This window comes from Elephantulus edwardii, unplaced genomic scaffold (genome assembly GCF_000299155.1).
Source record: "Elephantulus edwardii isolate Elephantulus edwardi_28Jun2011 unplaced genomic scaffold, EleEdw1.0 scaffold00196, whole genome shotgun sequence".
In the NCBI taxonomy this organism is placed as follows: Eukaryota; Metazoa; Chordata; class Mammalia; order Macroscelidea; family Macroscelididae; genus Elephantulus; species Elephantulus edwardii.
Window position 1 is genome coordinate 5381248 of NW_006399946.1, and position 19020 is coordinate 5400267.

Genomic DNA, 19020 nt, shown 5'->3' on the forward strand with positions numbered 1-19020 from the left:
GCAACTCAAGATTTTAATTTCTTTCTTTAGTTCTCCACTTAGAGAAATCCCAAGTGTGTTCACTTTTGGTTTTCCTTTTATTTGTGCATGTGTGAATTTGAAGATGAAGTCTAGTGGATTGACTATGTTAATATCTCAATTACCTTCCAATTTCTTTCTTTTTTTTTTTTTTAGGGGGGAGGAGCAGGCAGATAAAGGCTTGTTTTATTAATGATTGATCTATGTAACTGCCAAGGCCACTATGTACAGACAGGAGAGAAGCTCTATTTCTTGGTCTCTTCTTCTTTAGACAGAGTCTTGATTTCTTCTTTTCTGACCTGGAGTCACTCCTCATGCATTTGCGTGCCTCCTTGGTCTTAGATCTGGAGGCTTCAGCCTGGTCATACAGGAGCTTCTTGCAGGCTTTATCTGCCTTCAGCTTGTGAATGTGTTTCATGAGAATTCACTTGTTCTTGAACACATACCCTTTTACTTTCAGGTACAGGCTGTGATATATGTGGCAATCAATCTTCTTAGACTCTTGGTATCTTCTGAGCAGCCGGTGCAAAATCCTCATCCACCTCATCCAGATCACCTTCTTAGGCATTCAAACATAAGCTTTTGCTTACCTATGCCCATATGCCTACCCTTCCTGTGGGCTAAGGTATTTTTTCCAGCATTGAGCCTGAGAATGGAGAGTCACAGGCTTGTGGATGATCAGGCCATCTTTAATCAGTTTCCGGATTTGCTGCTGAGAGTTGGCATTGGCAAGTTCCTTGGCCTCATTGGGGGTCCAACCAGACTTTCTTCTTGCCACAGCAGAGGACACTAGAGGCAAGCCTCTTGTGAGCATACTCATGGCTGTGGCCGCAACTCCAAAAGGGGCCTTTCAATTTCTAACAGTTTGTCATTAGTATGATTTTCTGCTGAAATTATTTTTAGTAAAAAGATATTAGAAAATAATTATCCACAAATATTGTCCCTTCTCACTTGCACTCCTAAAGTCACATCTCAGTAAGGAAGCTGGTGGAACTTGGAACAAATAGAACCAGTGGTTGCTAAGCAGATTCTAACAGAGCTGGAATCCAAGCAGTTGGGCTCCTCCAGTTTTCGTGGTTGTCATCACGATGTCATTTCTGTAGTTTTTGCAAAATTTTGTGGCATGTCTAGGTGTGTGTGGTCATTCTCATTGGCTCAACAAACCAAGGAAGCCATCACCAGTATGAATAGAGAGAACCAGACCAATGGAGTCACCACCAAAACATTCATGGTACAGCAAATGAAGTTGGATTCTATCAGCATCGACCAAGAGGAACAGGAACTGGTGCTAAATGGAGCACACGGTCCAAAGGGGTCCCCACCAGAGCATACGCGGGACAATAAGCCATCCCTCACCAAAACCAACTGAGAACACCAGACCAACAGAGCCTCAAATAACAATTACTGAGCGTACCAGACCAACGGAGCCCCAAGCAATATTTAATGAAAACACCAGATCAACAAGGCAGCCCCACCAAGGCCACCCCAGCACAGCAAGCCCAACCATCCCTCCCCAAAACCAACCGAGAGCACCAGACCAAGGGAGACTCAAATAACAATTACTGAAAACACCAGACCAACAGAGCTCCAAACAATAAATGAGAGCACCAGCAACACTTCGCATCAGACCAATAGAGCCCTGTCAAACAATACCCCACCAAAGCCTCCCAGGTACAGCCAACCCAGCCATTGCCCATCGATACCAAGAACATTGGAACAATGGAGCTGCCTCCAACACCTAAGGAGAACACCAGACCAACATTATTGGGGTTTTTTTGGGGTTTTTTTCAACATTATTGTTTTATAACATATCTTTGAGTATTGATTGGTCTGTACATAATAACACTATTTACTGATGAATACAAAAACAAATCAAGTGTTTTTGTTTATGGTTTGTTCCAAATTGTAGCCTAGGGCTCTATACTTGAAAATTATGTAAATAACTATGCTAGCACCATTGATTAGGGTTTCAATTTCCAGATACTTGAGTATTCTTTCAAAGGACTCATGTAATGGCATCATATATTATGTCTGAGCCAGCTATATGTCCCATCTTCAGAAACAATTTGTGAGTCAAAATTACAGCTCTACCTTCCACAGATGTTTTGCATAAATCTGGAAGGCAGCCATCCCATTCCTAGCATGATATGGGTTAAAAAAGGGAACCTACTGTTGCAGGATAAGGTAACTGTACTTCTCATGCACACCAGTGGCTCCAATACTGAGTGTGGGTTCTAGACCTTCAATAACAGTATTTCAAAGGAAATAAGCAGACTCTAATTTAAAACTTGAAGGCATTTGCTTTGGAGATTAGTATAGTACCATTAGTATATTCCCATGTTCAGTATGTTCATTTGCCATGCACTCGTTCATGTGGCCTAAGCCAACTTTCCCCATGTCCATTCCCCATGGTGTCCCTGAGCCACATTTTTTTCCATTCAAGGTGGAAAATTCATCCTAAAAGTGCTGCCATTAGCAAGCTCCTTGTTGTTTACCTTTGAGTCGGAACTGAAATCATAGCTGACCCTTAGGCAAGTCTTCAGAGGCAGTTAGTCAAGAAATGCATGTCTTTGGGATTGCAGTGCAACTTGTTATATCACCAGGCCACCAGAGCTCCATTGAATGGTTTAGTGGTAAGGAATTGCACTGCCAAGCTAAATTAACAGGAAGCTTAGCAAGGAGATGAATAAAACCTTTTAAATGTTTGATAATCTGTATTTTGATGCAATGTATCAAAATTGTGGTCTTCCAGAAAACTCTGTTTTCATAGGGATTTTCCAGAGTGTTTAAGGCTGTACAATAGTGCACACACAGCATCGACTAACTTGAGTCTGCAGTTGTTGTTGTTTTCTTAAAGGAAACATGTGGTTATTATCAAATGCCTTCATGTTGTGAAATTTTCATAACTTATCAAAATATCTCCATTCAGAGAAATGCATACCAGTGAGCACAGCAATAAGAACCTCGAACTCATACATAAACCCTTCAAAATTCAGAACAGCCGTGCCTGTGTCGCAGAACCTAAACATGGAGCTGATTAAGCCAGAGGACAAATTACAGTTTCATTTCTGCTTATGGAGACTTCATTTGTCTGTGGCCTGCTTTTTAATGTATTTTTATTATATAGCCACCTATTATTCTAATTTGTGCCTTCCTGAGTAGTATATACAAGTGTGTTGTTGCTGTTATGTACCATCGAGTCATCCATGATCACAATGACCTTATGTGCAATAGCTCTGAAGCCTGCTCTATCCAGAGGCAGTCTCACTGATTCCATCACACCTAATACCATTGTCCCAGTTATCATATCAACCCATTTCATCCAGGGTCTTCTTTCCTTCATTGCCCCTTGCCCTTCCAAGCATAATGTCTTTCTCCAAGCACTGGTCTATCCTGGCCATGTACCAAAGTATGTGAGACGGAGCTTCAAAATCCTTGCCTCCAAGGAGAAACTTGCTTTCAATCTCTCCAAGACAGTCCTATTTGTTCTCCTGTTCCTCCAATGCTGATGCCACATTCCTTCTCATAAAGTCCACCCTCCCAAATGATGTGTTCTGCATACAGACTGAAAAGGTGTGGAGACAAGATGCATCTCCAATACACTCCCTTCCTAATTTTGAACCATGTAGTGTTTTTCCTTGTTCTGTTCTGATTAATGCCTCCTGGTCCATGTATAGGTTTCACACAAGTTTTCTGGGATTCCCATTCTTCTCAAGGTTAGCCACAATTTGATATGATCTACACTGTCAAATGCCTAGTAAGAAACTTAATTGTTTAAGTCTTTAATTTTTACATGAAAAATTACCACATCAAGGATAGTCCTGTTTGGATTGTGTTGTCTCTTCCTGTTTCCTAAAATGCAAACCTTCCTCAAGTCTGAGTTTATATTCCAATTATTCTTAGTATTTCTTTGCTACTAATCATAATTTTAATCTTCTCTGAACTTTTAGGCATCTTTTTATGTTCTCCCACCAGGTAAGAACAAGATCTCACATATTTGTTTGTATCCCTAAGTGCAGTAAGTGGTAGGAAGTCAATTTTATTCCAAATACACGGAAAGCTCTTTTTTGTCCAAAGACATATCATTAGTGTACCAAAAGTTCCCAGATCTTAACTGTTTAAGAAATTTTCATGATCATCCTACTCAGCCCTTCAATTCATGAGGTGGTCCAGTGGTGAGTGGTTTTGTTTTCTTGATGTTGGGGTGTAAACCATCCTGTAGATAGTAGTCTTTGATTAGTTAGTGTTTCGAGTCCTCTTCACTTTCAGCAGACAGATGTGTCCTGAGTATACTGTAGGTTGTTAGTAAATCAGTCCCCACTCCTGATGCTGGGTCATTCTTCACACAGTTCAGCTAATTTACTGAATTTACAGACTGTGCAGATTGAACCAATACTGTGAAAGGATACAACTGTCATGAAGCCTTTCCCGGTGTTATATGTCCAAAAGGGATGCCTCTTGGTCCATATACAGGTTCCACGAACAAAGTTAAATGTTCTGGAATTTCCATTTTGTGTAATGTTATCTGTAATTTAGCATGATCCATACAATCAAATACCTTTGCATAATCACTTAAATAGAGGCAAAGATCCTGGTATTCTCTGCTGATAGCCAAGATTTGTGTAACATCAGCAATGATACACCTTGTTCCACATCTTCTGCTGAATCCAGCTTAAATCTCTAGTTTATTTAGAAATGAACTGCTGCAGTTACATTTTAATTATTTTCAGTAAATTTCATTTACATGATATATTGATATAAACGTTGTTGTTGTTATGTGCTCTCAAGTCACTTGCAACTTTTAGTGACTCTATGTACTACATAGCCTGTGCCAACTTTACTATCTCTGACACACCTACCCTCATCACCCTAGTCACTGTATCAATCAGTCTCATCGAGGGTCTCCTTCTCTTTCCCCATCCCCCTGCCATTTCAAGCATGATGTCCCTCTCCAAGGACCATTGCCTCATTGCAACATACCCAAAGTATGTCAGACAAAGCCTCAGAATCCTTGCTTCCAAGAAGCATCCTGATTTCACTCTCTCCAGGATGAACCTGTTTGTTCTACTGGCATTCCAGGGTATATTCAACACTCTTCCCCAGTACTACAGCTCAAAGGCATCAATTCTCTTTCCATCATCCCTAGTCATTGTCTAGCTCTCTTGACGTATAGCAAGCAATTGTGAAGACTGTGGTCTGGATCAGGCGCACATTAGTCTCCTGACTGATGTTGCTCTTCAGTAGTAAGAAAAGAAAAGAAAAGAGAAAAGAAATAATTGTTAAATAATGTATACTGTATTGAAACAGATGAGGGAGAGGACCGTTTAGGTGGAATATACGATTAGGTACTAATGTCATGACAAGTATCCAGAATGAAACCTGCATAGTGGAGTGGACTGGGTGGGAGGGGATTGTATAACAATGAAAGAATTTTTTTTCTTTTCCAAGAGAAAAGCAAACTGTGTGGGAGGAGAGGTGGGCAGGGAAGAAAATGTGCAACAATGAATGAATGAATGGAAATCCAATGTCTCTGTAAACTTTCATTAAAATAAAAAAATTCTGGAAAAAGTCTCAGTCACAAAAGGACAAACGCTGCATAAATGACACTGTTATAAAATAGGACTGACATGGGGGTTGACGGGAAACTAAGAAAAGGGGGGAAATAATGTACACTGCATTGAAAGAGTTAAGAGAAAGAACTCCTTAAAAGGAATATATGATTAGGTATTATTTGTATGACAACAGTCCAGAATAAGAGCTGCATAGACTGGGATGAAATAATTTTTTTTTTCAAAGAGAAAAGGAAAATGAGGGGGTGGTGTTAGACCCACAAAGTGTCGCCTGAAAAGGACAACTCACTTATGCAATCAACAAAGAGTGCGCTTTTATATGCAGAATAATTTTCCACACGCAGAGGCTCCCTCCCTCAGTGGAAAGATGGCCGGAAAGAGAGAGCCCAGAGTCCCCACACACAATTGTTTTTAAGACCTTCCTGGGTGTTTCTGTCTGGGGTGGAGAGATTGGGAACATGGTTGGTGGGCAGGGAGATCAGTCATATGGGTCGGCTTTTGGTTGGTTAGCTACTTTGCCCACCTTTGTCCTCTCGGGGTTACATAAGCACTTTGTCCTTGCTTTGAGTCATATAGGGCGAGTTAATTTTAAATTTTGCAAGGACAGATGAGACTCTACCTGGTGCATCTGTATTTGCTCTACCCTTCCTAAGCTAAGAATTTCTATGGCCCACTTTTGCCTCTGGAATTAATGGGTTGAGGGGACAGCATGGACCCCTGTTTCGGGTATCTGGTGCCCCCCCCCCCCAGGGCCCTAACCCAAATTCAACCTTGAACAGAACTCATTAATTTCAGAGGCAGGTGTGAGCCATTAAAATTCTTAGTTTTAGAAGCAGCAATAAAGGTAGAATAAACACAAGGGCGCTGGAAAGTCTCATGAGACAGAGTTTTATCAGATTAAAAGTAACCAGTTAACCGGGTCTGTGTGACTCTGGAAAAGAAGCATATGTGACATGGAGAGGGCAGAGGTGGGAAGATAAGCCAGCCAATTAGAAGCCGACTCACATGACTCATCCCCTGCCCACCAACCATGTTCCCAATTACCCTGCCCCGTAAGGAAGCACCAGGGAGGGCCTTAAAAACTGTGGCACATGCGGATTCTGGGCTCTCGCTTTCTCATTCGCCATCTTTCCACTGAGGGAGGAAGCCTCTGCATGAGAAAAACTACTCTGCAAAATAAAGCGTGTTCTTTGTTTTTCATACGTGAATATGGTCCTTTCAGGCAGTGCTTCTGTGGGCATAACATATGGTGTGTTAGCTGGGAAAGCTCCTAAAGGACCTCGCCACATTGAGAGCCCCACATTGAGAGCCTAGGTCTCAGGCCTGCTGGTAAGTTAAGTGAGTTCGTTCTCTCTCTCTCTATAGATATAGATATAGATATAGATATAGATATAGATATAGATATAGATATAGATATAGATATAGATATAGATATATAGATATATATAGATCTGTTGTTTCTGTCCCTGTACTTGGTGGTTCAAATAATGTACCCGAGCCCAAGTCTCCTGGGCAGATTTGCTGAATGGGACTCACACTAGGGCAGCCAGGAGACGTCTCGCATCTGGCTCTCTGTATAGCGGAGTCTGTCCCCCTGGTTGAGTTAGAGGAAGGAAGCGATGGGTCGCTACCACCTCCCAGAGCCGAACTCAGGAAAGGCCTGCGTTATACATTTTGGTTCTGTTCCATGCACCGTACCGGTACTTCTCTGTGTCGTTTTGTCCTACTGTGCGTGAGTCTGATTGTCTATGTTCTTGTGCTAGAAGAAACGGGGCAGACCAAGTCAACACTTCTAGGTCTCGTCTTAGACCATTTCAAAGAGGTTCAAGGTGTGGCAGCCGGTCTAGGGCTCCACATGGTGAAAAATAAAATGCCTTTTCTTTGCAGGAATAAGTGGGTCACCTATGATATCGGGTGGCCAGAAGAGGGCACTCTCCACCTGCCCACTATCCACTGAGTTAAGGACATCTTAAAAAAACCCAGTCACCCAGATAAGGCGGCCTACATTGTTACGTGGCAAACCTTAGTGGAAGAGCCACCTTCATGATTAAAGTCTTTACTTCCCCCTATAGCAGTAGTTTTGGCGATAGCAACCACTAAAGGAGAACCTAAAAAGGAGAAGGAACCCAGATCTGCTGCCTCATTATATCCTGTCCTGCCTCCCTCCACGCCAGGGGAGGAAGAGATTCTCCTCCCACCACCCTACCTACCCTGAGCTGCTGAGAGAGAGGGAAGGGCAGAAGGGGGGACCTGGGGACCCCACCCCACACCCAGGCTCAAACGTGATGAGAGGGACTACCCGTTGAGCCTGACTCCACACTTCTGCCCTTACGTGCTGTGGGTCTGCCAAACTCCCAGGGAGAACTACAGTTGGTTCACTGGCCGTTCTCCACCAATGATCTGTATAACTGGAAAATGCAGAACCCTAAGTTCTCTAAGAAACCCACCACCCTTGTGGACTTGTTAGATTCTGTCCTTTTTACCCACCAGCCCACCTGGGAGGACTGCCACTAATTATTACAGGTCCTGTTCACCACGGAAGAGAGGGAGAGGATTTACACTGAGGGGCAAAAAATGGTTCCAGGTCCAGATGGGGAAACTCACCACGAATCCGGACTTTATCAATACCAGGTTTCCCCTAACTCGGCCGGACTGGGATTTCAACACGGACGAAGGTAAGGAGAGGTTAAAGGTCTACCGCCAGACTCTTATGAAGGATCTCCAGGAAGCAGCCACTAACTCCAGGTGGCCCACTAACTTATCTAAAGTAAGTTAGGTTGTTCAGGTAAGGAACAGTCACCTGGGGCTTTCTTGGAGAGGCTCTTAGAAGCCTACTGAACCTACACTCCATTGGACCCAGAAGCTCTGCTGTCAGTCTGGCCTTTGTGAATCAGTCAGCACCAGATATTTGGCGCAAGTTACAAAGACTGGAAGGATGTGAAGGTAAGTGGCTAGCCAGATTAATGACAGTAGTGGAAAAGGTTTTCAATAACAGAGAAACTCCAGAAGAAAAGCAAGCATGAGGCTTAGCAAAAGTCCTGCTCACTGCCTCGGTGAGAGAGGGAGAGCAGAGAAAGGAAGTAAAAAAACTAGCCTAGGGAAAGGACCAATGGAGGGAGGGAAACAGACCCCACTTGCAGAAGGATCAGTGTGCCTACTGCAAGAAAATAGGGGATTGGAAAAATGGATGCCCAGAACTCAGGCCCGCACCACAGGCTAAAGTGTTGGAATTGGAGGAAATAGATGCATAGGAATGAAGGGGCTCAGAACCCTTCTGCAAGCCTTGGGTAACTTCAAAAGTGGACAGGAAGCCTGTTCAGTTCCTGGGACGGGGGGCCCAACATTCTATCCTAAAACAGCCCATGGGGCCAATGTCAGGGAAGGAACTTGGCTATAGGGAGCTACAGGAATGGACGTATATTCATGGATTACCCAAAGAACAGTAGACTTAAACAAGGGTCGGGTATCCCACTCCTTCATGGTCATTCCTAATTGCCCATACCCCCTACTGGGTCGATGTCTGTTGACTAAAGTGGGAGCTCATATCTACTTTGGGCCAGAAGGGGTCTCAGTAACAGACCGTACAGGAGGGCCTATCATGTCCTAACCATGGCTCCTGTAGATGAAATAAACTGTTAACTGTCCACACTCCACAAAAGGATCTGGAGGACCAAGCAGTGCTGCTGGAGCACTGGACAAAAAGTATCCTAGAGGTCTGGGCAGAGATTGGGAAGCTGGCACCAGGCTATGACCCCCCCGTCATAGCGCAGTTAAAAGCAAATGCCACCCCTGTATGAGTAAAGCAGTACCCCATGCCCAGAGAGGCCAAAGAAGGAATCACTTGACCCCCTGCCACTCCGCCTGGAACACTCCCCTGTTGCCTGTGGAAAAAACCTAACACTGGGGACTACTGGCTGGTACAAGATCTTAGAGAAGTCAATAAGCAGGTCGAGGACATGCATACAACAGTCCCTAACCTGTACATGCTCCTTAGTGCCCTCCCTCCTGAGCGAAGCTACTATACTGTGTTAGACCTCAAAGATGCATTCTTTTGTCTGCCTCTTGTGGAGGTCAGTCAGCTGCTCTTCACCTTCAAATGGACATATCCAGAAGACAGCTAGTTTTGACTCGGCTCCCAATGGGGCTAAAATATCTCCAGAAATCTTCAATGAGGCCCTCCATGAAGATCTAAGTGAGTACCCAATAAACTCACTCAAATATTAGTCTGTTGCAGTATGTAGATGACCTCCTAATTCCGCAGAAACTCAGAAAGAGTGCCAGACAGCAACCAAGGATCTCCTCAGACTGCTGAGAAAGCTGGGATACCGAGTGTCTGCGAGGAAAGCACAGCTGTGCCAGTCAGAGGTAACCTATATTGGGTACACACTCAGGGAGGGCCAGAGATTGTTAACACAGGCTTGAAAAGAGACCATCCTAAGAATTCCCTGGCTGACCAGCTGTCGAGAAGTAAGAGAATTCTTGGGGTCTGCGGGGTTTTGCAGACTATGGATCCTGGGGTTCACAGAAACTGCATGGCCCCTGTACAAGGTGACCAGAGTGGGGGGAACCCTAGAATGGACTGAAAGATGGAGGGGTCCTTCACAAGCATAAAAGCCGCCCTCTTGAAAGCTCCCACCCTGGCTTTGCCTGATGTCACCAAGCCCTTCCACTTGTTTGTAGATGAGAGGAAAGGGATGGCAAAGGGAGTCCTGACCCTGGAAGTGAACAGTTGCCTATTTGTTTAAGAAACTAGACCCGGTAGTGGCAGGTTGGCTGCCATGCCTCAGAATCATTGCAGCTGCTGCCCTCCTGGTCAAGGACGCTGACAAACTGATTCTGGGCCAAGTGCTCAAGATAACCACTCCCCACACTCTTGAAGAGGTTTTAAAACATTCCCCTAACAGGTGGCTGACCAACGCAAGCCTTGCTCCTTAGCCCACCATGAGTCCAGTTCACGACCAGCAGCACATTCAACCCAGCTACCCTGTTAACCAGACCTTGATGGGCTCATACACAATTGTGGGGAAATTTTAAGCCACTTGCAGGGCGTCCAGCCAGATTTAAAGGACTCTCCCCTTCCAGGAGCAGAAATAACGTGGTATACAGATGGCAGCAGCTTCATCAAAGATGGCATCCGGTATGTGGGGGCTGCGGACATGAAAGAAGATGCCACTGTGTGGGCAGAGGCCCTACCAGCAGGTACGTCTGCCCAAAGGGCAGAATTGATAGCTTTAACCAAAGCCTTTCAACTGGGATAGGGCAAGTGCCTATAAATATCTACACTGATAGCTGATATGCCTTCGCCACCTTACAGGTGCACGGGGCCATCTATAGGGAAAGAGGGCTCCTCACAGCTGAAGGTAAAACTGTTAAAAACAAACAAGAAATATTAAGCCTACTCCAGGCAGTATGGATGCCTAAGGAAGCAGCAGTCATGCACTTCCCGGGGCACCAAAAAGGAGATGAGCTGGTTACCAGGGGAAAAATCAGGCAGATAAAGCGGCTCGACAGTCAGCATTGAAAGTATCCACAACCCTGATTTCCCAGGTGCCCCCGATGGTGGCTCCAACACTACTGGAGACCCCAGAATACACTACAAAAGACTTACAACAAATCCACTCATATGCCAAAGCATATGAAGAGAAGGGGTGGTTACATACCCCTTAAGGAAAAGTCATACTTCTTTCAACTTTCACCAAACAACTAATTCAACAAATACACCAAAGCACCCACCTGGGAAAAGGAAAATTGAGGATCTACTCTGGAGATCTCACCTCAAGGTATTTGATCTTCAGCCTAAACTGGAGGAGGCGGTATCCTAGTGCGAGATGTGTCAGATGATCAACACCAAAAATAAAGGTAATGCTGGGTGGGGGCATAGAGGAAGAAGGACTAAACCTGCAGTCAGTTGGGAAGTAGATTTCACAGAAATTAAGCCAGGACTGTATGGGTACTGGTATTTGCTGGTGTTTATCAACACCTTCTCAGGATGGACAGAAGCTTTCCCCATGAAGGCGTAAACCACCATCATAGTAGCCAAGAAGTTATTGTTGTTGTTATGTGCCATCGAGTCACTTGCGACTCATAGCGACCCTATGTACAAGAGCTCTAAATGCTGTTCTATTCTGTGCCAACCTAGCCATCTCAAACACACAACCCAACGTTCCAGTCACAGAATCAATCCATCTCATCGAAGGTCTTCCTCTCCTTCGCCGCCCCTCCACTCTGCCAAACATGATGTCCCTCTCCAAGGACCAGTCCCTCCTTGCAACATGCCCAAAGTATGTCAGATGACGCTTCAGCATCCTTGACTCTAAGGAGCCTTCCGGCTTCACCTTCTCCAGGACAAACCTGTTTGTTCTCCTAGCAGTCCATGGTATATTTAACACTTTTCTTTAGCACCACACTCAAAGGCATCAATTCTCTCTATCAATCCTATTCACTGTCCAACTCTGATGCATAGCACGTAATTGCAAGGACTATAGCTGTTAGAAGACGTCATTCCAAGGTATGGCCTTCCTATGCTTTTGGGGTCGAACAATGGACCTGCCTTTGTCTCCCAGGTGACTCAGAAACTAATACAAGCAGTAGGGGCTAATTGGAAACTCCATTGTGCCTACCCTCCCCAAAGTTTGGGACAGGTAGAGAGAATGAATCGGACTTTAAAAGAAACCTTAGCTAAGTTAACCCTTGAAACTGGTGGTGACTGGGTATCTCTCCTCCCCTTCACTCTTTCTCGGGTTTGTAACTCCCCCTACATCTTAGGGTTAACCCCTTTTGAAATTAAGTATGCCAGGCCCCCACCTTTACTGCCTAATATAAAAGCAGAAGTCATAGCTGAATTTCATGATCAAGAATTTCTCTCCTCCTTACCAGCTCTGTTCTGAGTAAAGGCACGCCTCTGGCCCCAGCTGCGGGCCATTTATAATAGCATGCTTTCCCCAATGCCGCACCCGTTCCAGCTTGGCAACTTAGTGATCATCAAGAGGCACTGAAAGGAAACCCTGGAGACTACCTGGAAGGGGCCATACACTGTGATCCTGACCACACCAACCACAGTCAAAGTTGATGGAGTTCCAGCTTGGATACACCACTCCCAGGTGAAGCCTGTCAAACTACCCACCAGCTCCGACAACCTTGCACCTGAGACCAATGCGAAGGCCTGGCGAGCTGTCATGCACCCACAAAATCCACTCAAGCTAAGGATTCAAAAATGTTGACTTCACTTATTCCCCGTGGCTGTGTCCTCATCCTCACAACTGCCCTACCTGGAGCCTAGGCTGTCTCGGATACCAATCCACACAAGGCAGTTACTACCAAATGGACACTTCTAGGTCCTAAAGCCTTCCCATATGACTTGGGAAGGGAGGTGCTAACTTTAATGTTAACTGGGCCAGCAAGTACTACTTTTCCGGTTATCTACGTGGACCTCTGTACCCTAGCTGGCCCCTTATGGAAAAGTTCAGGGACAAGCGGTAGAGGCTATCCACTCTATCACAGCATGTGAAAATGACTGCCAATAACTGTGACTTTCAGCTATTCAGTTTTACGTTAGCCCAGGGACAAATAACTACAGGACCTGCGGGGGGGGAGAAAGTTTCCTTTGTAACGAATGGAGCTGTGAAATAAATGTGCCATGGGTACATATCAACCAGGATTTTATTCAGGTTAGTAGGACCAAAAACTGGACGTTACCAGGGAAAAGAAACCCTATCTCTAGCTCATTAACAGAAAAAGCGCAAATGCATAGGGGTTGGGAAGTCAGGAAGGTCTGGGGCCTAAGACTGTACGAAACTGGATATGATAAAGGGTTCTTATTTCGAATCCTAAAACAAGTTGTTCCAGCTGGACCCCGCCCTGTAGCTATAGGCCCAGACGTCTCAAAGGAGTCTGGCCCAAAGACCCAATGCCAGCCCCCACCTCGAACATTTCTTCTTTTTTTATCCCCTATTGAGGCAGTCTCTTCTGTGGTAAATGATGCATCCATTTTGTTTAAAATACTTAACTATACTCTTAATTTCATCAACGCTACTTCAAACCTCACTAAGGAGGATTGTTGGCTTTGCCTAGACCCCAGGCCCCCATTTACACTGGTTGGGCTACCACAGACAACTTATCGAGTCCCTCCCAGAGCCCACTGAGGTGCTCTTGAGGAAATTCTCTGGCCATTACCCTCTAGGTGGTAACCGGAAGGAACTGTGTATAATAGGGAGAGGAGGGAAGCTGGATAACTTTCCCCACCTCAGCCATCTCTGTAACCATACAATTGTAGTAAATGCTAATAGCTCTCATCTTGTGCCTCCTAATGGAACATGGTTTGCTTGCACAACAGGCTGAACTCCTTGCGTCCATCAACACGTACTCCATAGTACTAGCCTATGTGTCCTAGTTACCCTGTTTCCCCAAGTATATTACCTTCCCTTCAATTCCTATTTAGAAATAGCTCCAGATCACCATAGGGAAAAACGAGATTTTGGGGCCTCCGTGATTCTCCTCACAATGCTAGTTGGGTCTGGTATTGCTGCAGGAGTCAGAACAGGAACTGCAGCCTTACTTAAAGGAGACCAAACTTTCCGAGTTTTAAACAACCTTATAGATTCAGACCTTGCACAGTTAGAAAAATCCATTCACCATCTAGAACAGTCATTAGACTCGTTAGCTGAGGTCATACTACAGAACCAAAGAGGTTTGGATCTTCTTTTTCTGCAGCGGGGGGGGGGGGGGTGCTCTGCCAGGCCATGGGAGAAAAATGTTGTTTCTACGCCAATAACTCAGGCATTGTAAGGGACAGTTTAGCCATGGTTCGAAAGAAACTAGAGGACCTAGCTAAAGTTAGCTAACCTGGTGTCAGCATTAATAGGGCCCTTTCTGTTCCTCCTAACAGTCTTCACATGTGGGCCACGCATAATAAATGCGTTAGTTAAATTTATACAAAAGTGCATCTCCACAGTCCAGCTTATGGTCTTGCAGACCTGATATGAACAGCTCAGTCCTATCGCCCAGGTGTGAGACACTCACTTGGGCCCATGATTTGGCCCAGTATATTAACTCCAGGGGGTAATGAGGGGATAGCACGACCCTCGTTTTGGGTGTCCGGTGCCCTCCCAGGAGCCTAACCAAAATTCAACCTTGAACAGAACTCATTAATTCCAGAGACAGGTGCGAGCCATTAAAATTCTTAGTTTTAGAAGCAGCAATAAAGGTAGAATAAACACAGGGCGCTGGAAAGTCTCATGAGACAGTCTTATCAGATTAAAAGTAACCAGTTAACTGGGGCTACGTGACTCTGGCCTACAATATGGATTGAGGCTCAGTGTCAAGAAGACAAAGATTCTCACCACTGGACTAATTGGCAGCATCAGGATGGATGGTGAAGAGATTGAGATTGTACACAGCTTTAGTTTGCTTGGCTCCATAGTCAACAGTCTTGGCACCAGCAGCCAGGAAATTAAAAAGCACATTGCCATGGGAAAGTCTGCTGTTAGGGACCTCTCCAAAGTACTGAAGAGCAGTGGTGTCTCTCTGGAGACTAAGGTGCGTCTGATACAGGCCATGGTCTTCGCAATCACCTGTTATGCATCAGAGAGTTGGACAATGACCAAGGAGGATAGACGGAGAATTGATGCCTTTGAGCTGTGGTGCTGGAGAAGAGTATTGAGAATACCATGGACTGCTAGGAAAACAAACAGATTTGTCCTGGAAAGGGTTAAACCAGGTGGCTCCTTGGAGGCAAGGATTCTGAGGCTCCGTCTAACATACTTTGGACATGTTGTGAGGAGAGACCGGTCCTTAGAGAGGGACATCATGCTTGGGAGGGTGGAGGGACGGCGCAGGAGAGGAAGGCCCTCTATGAGGTGGATTGATTCAGTGACTGGGATAATTGGGATGGGAGTGTCAGAGACAGTGCGATTGGCACAGGACAGAGCGGTGTTTAGGGCTGTTGTACATAGGGTCGCTATGAGTCGCAGGCGACTGGACGGCACATAACAACAACAACAACACGTGACTCTGGAAAAGAAGCATATGTGACATGGAGAGGGCAGAGGCGGGAAGATAAGTCAGCCAATTAGAAGCCAACCCACATGACTGATCCCCCTGCCCACCAACCATGTTCCAAATTACCCCACCCCAAAAGGAAGCACCCAGGAGGCCCTTAAAAACTGCGGCACATGCAGATTCCAAGCTCTCACGCTCTCCTTTGCCATCTCTCCACTGAGGGATGGAGCATCCGCATGTGGAAAATTACTCTGGAAAATAAAGCTCACTCTTTGTTTTTGCATACATGAATATGGTCCTTTCAGGCAGTGCTTCCATGGGCATAACAGGTTCTTTTCAAAGTTGGGTTTGAGTCAGGCTCCAGGTGGGCGCCAGACACACAAAATGGGGTTTATGCTGTCCCCTCAGTGGCAAGGAGGAAAATGTGCAACAATGAATGAATGGAAATCCAAGTTCTCTATAAACTTTCATTAAAATATCAATAAAAAATTTAAAAATAAATAAGGACAAATACTATCTATGACTATTATTGTAGAAATAGATAACTAGTAAAATGTGTATGAGGATCTAAAGGGTAGGAGAAAGGGTGGGCATAGAGGGGTTAGGAGTATGGACAGGGAAAAGTAATCATAGGGTTGCACAATTTGATGGTGGAGGGAGGGGTGATTAAGGAAATGGGAAAGATCCAGTGTGAAAACAATGTATATGAAATTTGTGAGTAAGCCAGTATAAAGGGGGGCAGCAACCAACACAAAAATAATACAAAGCATTTTCTCAGACCACAATTTTATAAAAGTAGAAATCAGTAACAACAGGATAAAGGAGGGAGAGGAACCTGATACATTTGGAAGCTGAGCAACATCCTGCTAGAAGATTTAGATGAAATAAAAATTAAATAAAAAGTATTTTTGGAGCAAATGACAATGAAAACACAATAAACCAAAACTTCGGGAAATAGCCAAAGCAATTTATAGGTCACTTTACAGCAATAAGCAAACACATCAAAAGGGAAGGAAAAAAATTATAATTGATTCTTTAACTCAACTTTTCCAACATGCTGGCAAAGAACAACAAGGAAAATTATCAGCCTCTAAAAAGAAATAAAATTCGTAAACTTATGACAGACATTAAATAGAAAACAGAAAAACAACTGAACCCATCAATACGACCAGGAGTTGGTTCTTCGAAAAGATCAATAAAAGCAACAAAACACTAGCAAAACTAACAAAGGAAAAGAAAGAAAAGACATAAAAAAAATCTAATAAAAGATGAAAGTTGGTTACAACAGAACCAACTGAAATAAAAAGGTTACCAATAAAATATTCTTTAAACAAAGATGAAAAGGTCATTACCAAAAGAGGAGAAAGAAAAACATAGACATAGATGTCAGAAGAGACACTAAAAATTGCACTGGAGTGTTAGGAAGCCAAAACAAAAGGAAAATATATCTAAATGAAAGAGCTGAATAGAAGATTTCAAAGAGCAGCCTGGGAGAACAAAGTAAAATATTATTGTGGAATGTGCAGAGAGCTGGAATTGGAGACTAAAAAGGGAAGAACCCATTGTGCATTTCTCAAGCTGAAAAAAACTGCAAAACAAATTTAAACCTTATGTCACAATATTGAGAGATGCTATGAGCAATATATTGAATGACCCAGAAAGCATCAAAAGAACATAGAGGGAATACAAAGAGTTACTGTACCAGAAAGAATTGACGGACAATGAAAAATTTCAGGAAATACCATATGAACATATATAATAAATTTTTCCAGCAGAATCTTGCTTGCATGTGATCAGTGATACTGTTCAATAATTTCCACACTCTATCGTGTCACCTTTCTTTGGAATGAGAACAAATATAGCTCTCTACCAGTCAGTTGGCCAGGTGTTTTTCCTCCAGGTTTCTTGGCACAACTTGATGAGCACATCTAGGGCAGCATATGTTTGTTGAAATATATCAATTGGTATACCATCAATTCCTGGGGCCTTGTTTATTGCCAGTTCTTTCAAAGCAGTTGAACTTCCTCCTTCATCACCACAGGCTCTTGCTCTTATGCTGTTTCATAAAATTCTTCTGGGTCTGTCAATTCCTTTTGGCACAATGACTCTGTATACTCTATCTTCTTTTAATTCTTCCTGGATCATTTAATATTCTGCCCAAAACATCCTTAAGTATTTCAACTCGAGGTTTGAATTTGATCTTCAGTTCCTTGAGCTTAAGAAATGCTAAATGAGTTCGGCCCCTTTGATTTTCTGACTCCAGCTCTTTGAACATTTCATTATAATACTTTGTCTTCCTGTGCTGCCTTTTGAAATCTTCTGTTCAGCTTTTTAAATATCTTGATTCCTTCCCTCTACTTTGTCTTCTCAGCACTCTCGTGCAATATGCAGAATCTCTTCTGACATTGATTTTGGTCTTTTTGTCCTCCTCAGTCGTTGTAATGACCTTTGCACTCTTCCTGGATGATACCTTTGACATCCTCCCATAACTCATATGGTCTTAGCTCATTAGTGTTCAAGGCCTCAAACCTGTTCCTGATATGGTTTTGAAATTCAGGTGGGACAGACTCAAGGTCATATTATGGCTCCCATGGATTTGATTTAATTTCCCCTAGGTTCAGGTTAACTTGCATGTGAGTAGTTGGTTCTCTGTTCCATAATAAGCACTGGGCCTAGTTTTCACAGCTGATATTGAGCTTCTCCCAGAATTGCAGGCTTGGTTTAGAAGGCGTCCTGGTACTAGGGATATTGCAGCTAATGTTAGATGGATCTTGGCTGAAAGCAGAGAGTACCAAAGGAACGTCTATCTGTGTTTCATTGACTATGCAAAGGCATTTGACTGTGTGGTCACAACAAACTGTGTTTGACTCTGAGAAGAATGGGAATCCCAGAACACTTGAGTGTGTTTCTGCAAAACCTATATTTGGACTAGGTGGCAGTCATCAGAACAGAGCAAGGGAACACACTGCATGGTTCAACATTGTGAAGGGTGTATGCCAGGAATGTGCTCCATCTCCATATCTTTACAATCTATATGCAGAACAGATTATCTGAGAGGTTGGATTCTTTGAGAAGTGTAGCATTGGAGGAATTGGAGAATAGCAGGATTGGAGGAAGACTTATCAACAGCTTGCATTATGCAGATGACACAACCCTGCATGCTGAAACTGAGAAGGACCTGAAGTGCTTGCTACAGGTCAAGGACTGCAGGCTTCAATATGGATAGAAGCTCAATATCAAGAAACAAAGATTCTCACCACTGGGCCAATTGGCAGCATTGTAATGGATGGTGAAGAGATTGACACTGTAAACAGCTTTATTATGCTTGGCTCCACAATTACAAACAGGTTCATCCTGGAGAGGGTTAAACCAGGCTCCTTGGAGGCAAGGATTCTGAAGCTTCATCTGACATACTTTGGGCATGTTGAAAGGAGGG

The 19020-nt window shown here is 43.9% G+C and overlaps 2 pseudogenes; one reads left to right on the forward strand and one right to left on the reverse strand.

Moving 5' to 3' along the window:
* Positions 1-263: 263 nt before the first annotated feature.
* On the reverse strand, positions 264-6715 carry LOC102876131 (annotated as a pseudogene).
* A 1288-nt stretch (positions 6716-8003) lies between these two features.
* LOC102876537 lies at positions 8004-11255 on the forward strand (annotated as a pseudogene).
* Positions 11256-19020: the final 7765 nt, after the last annotated feature.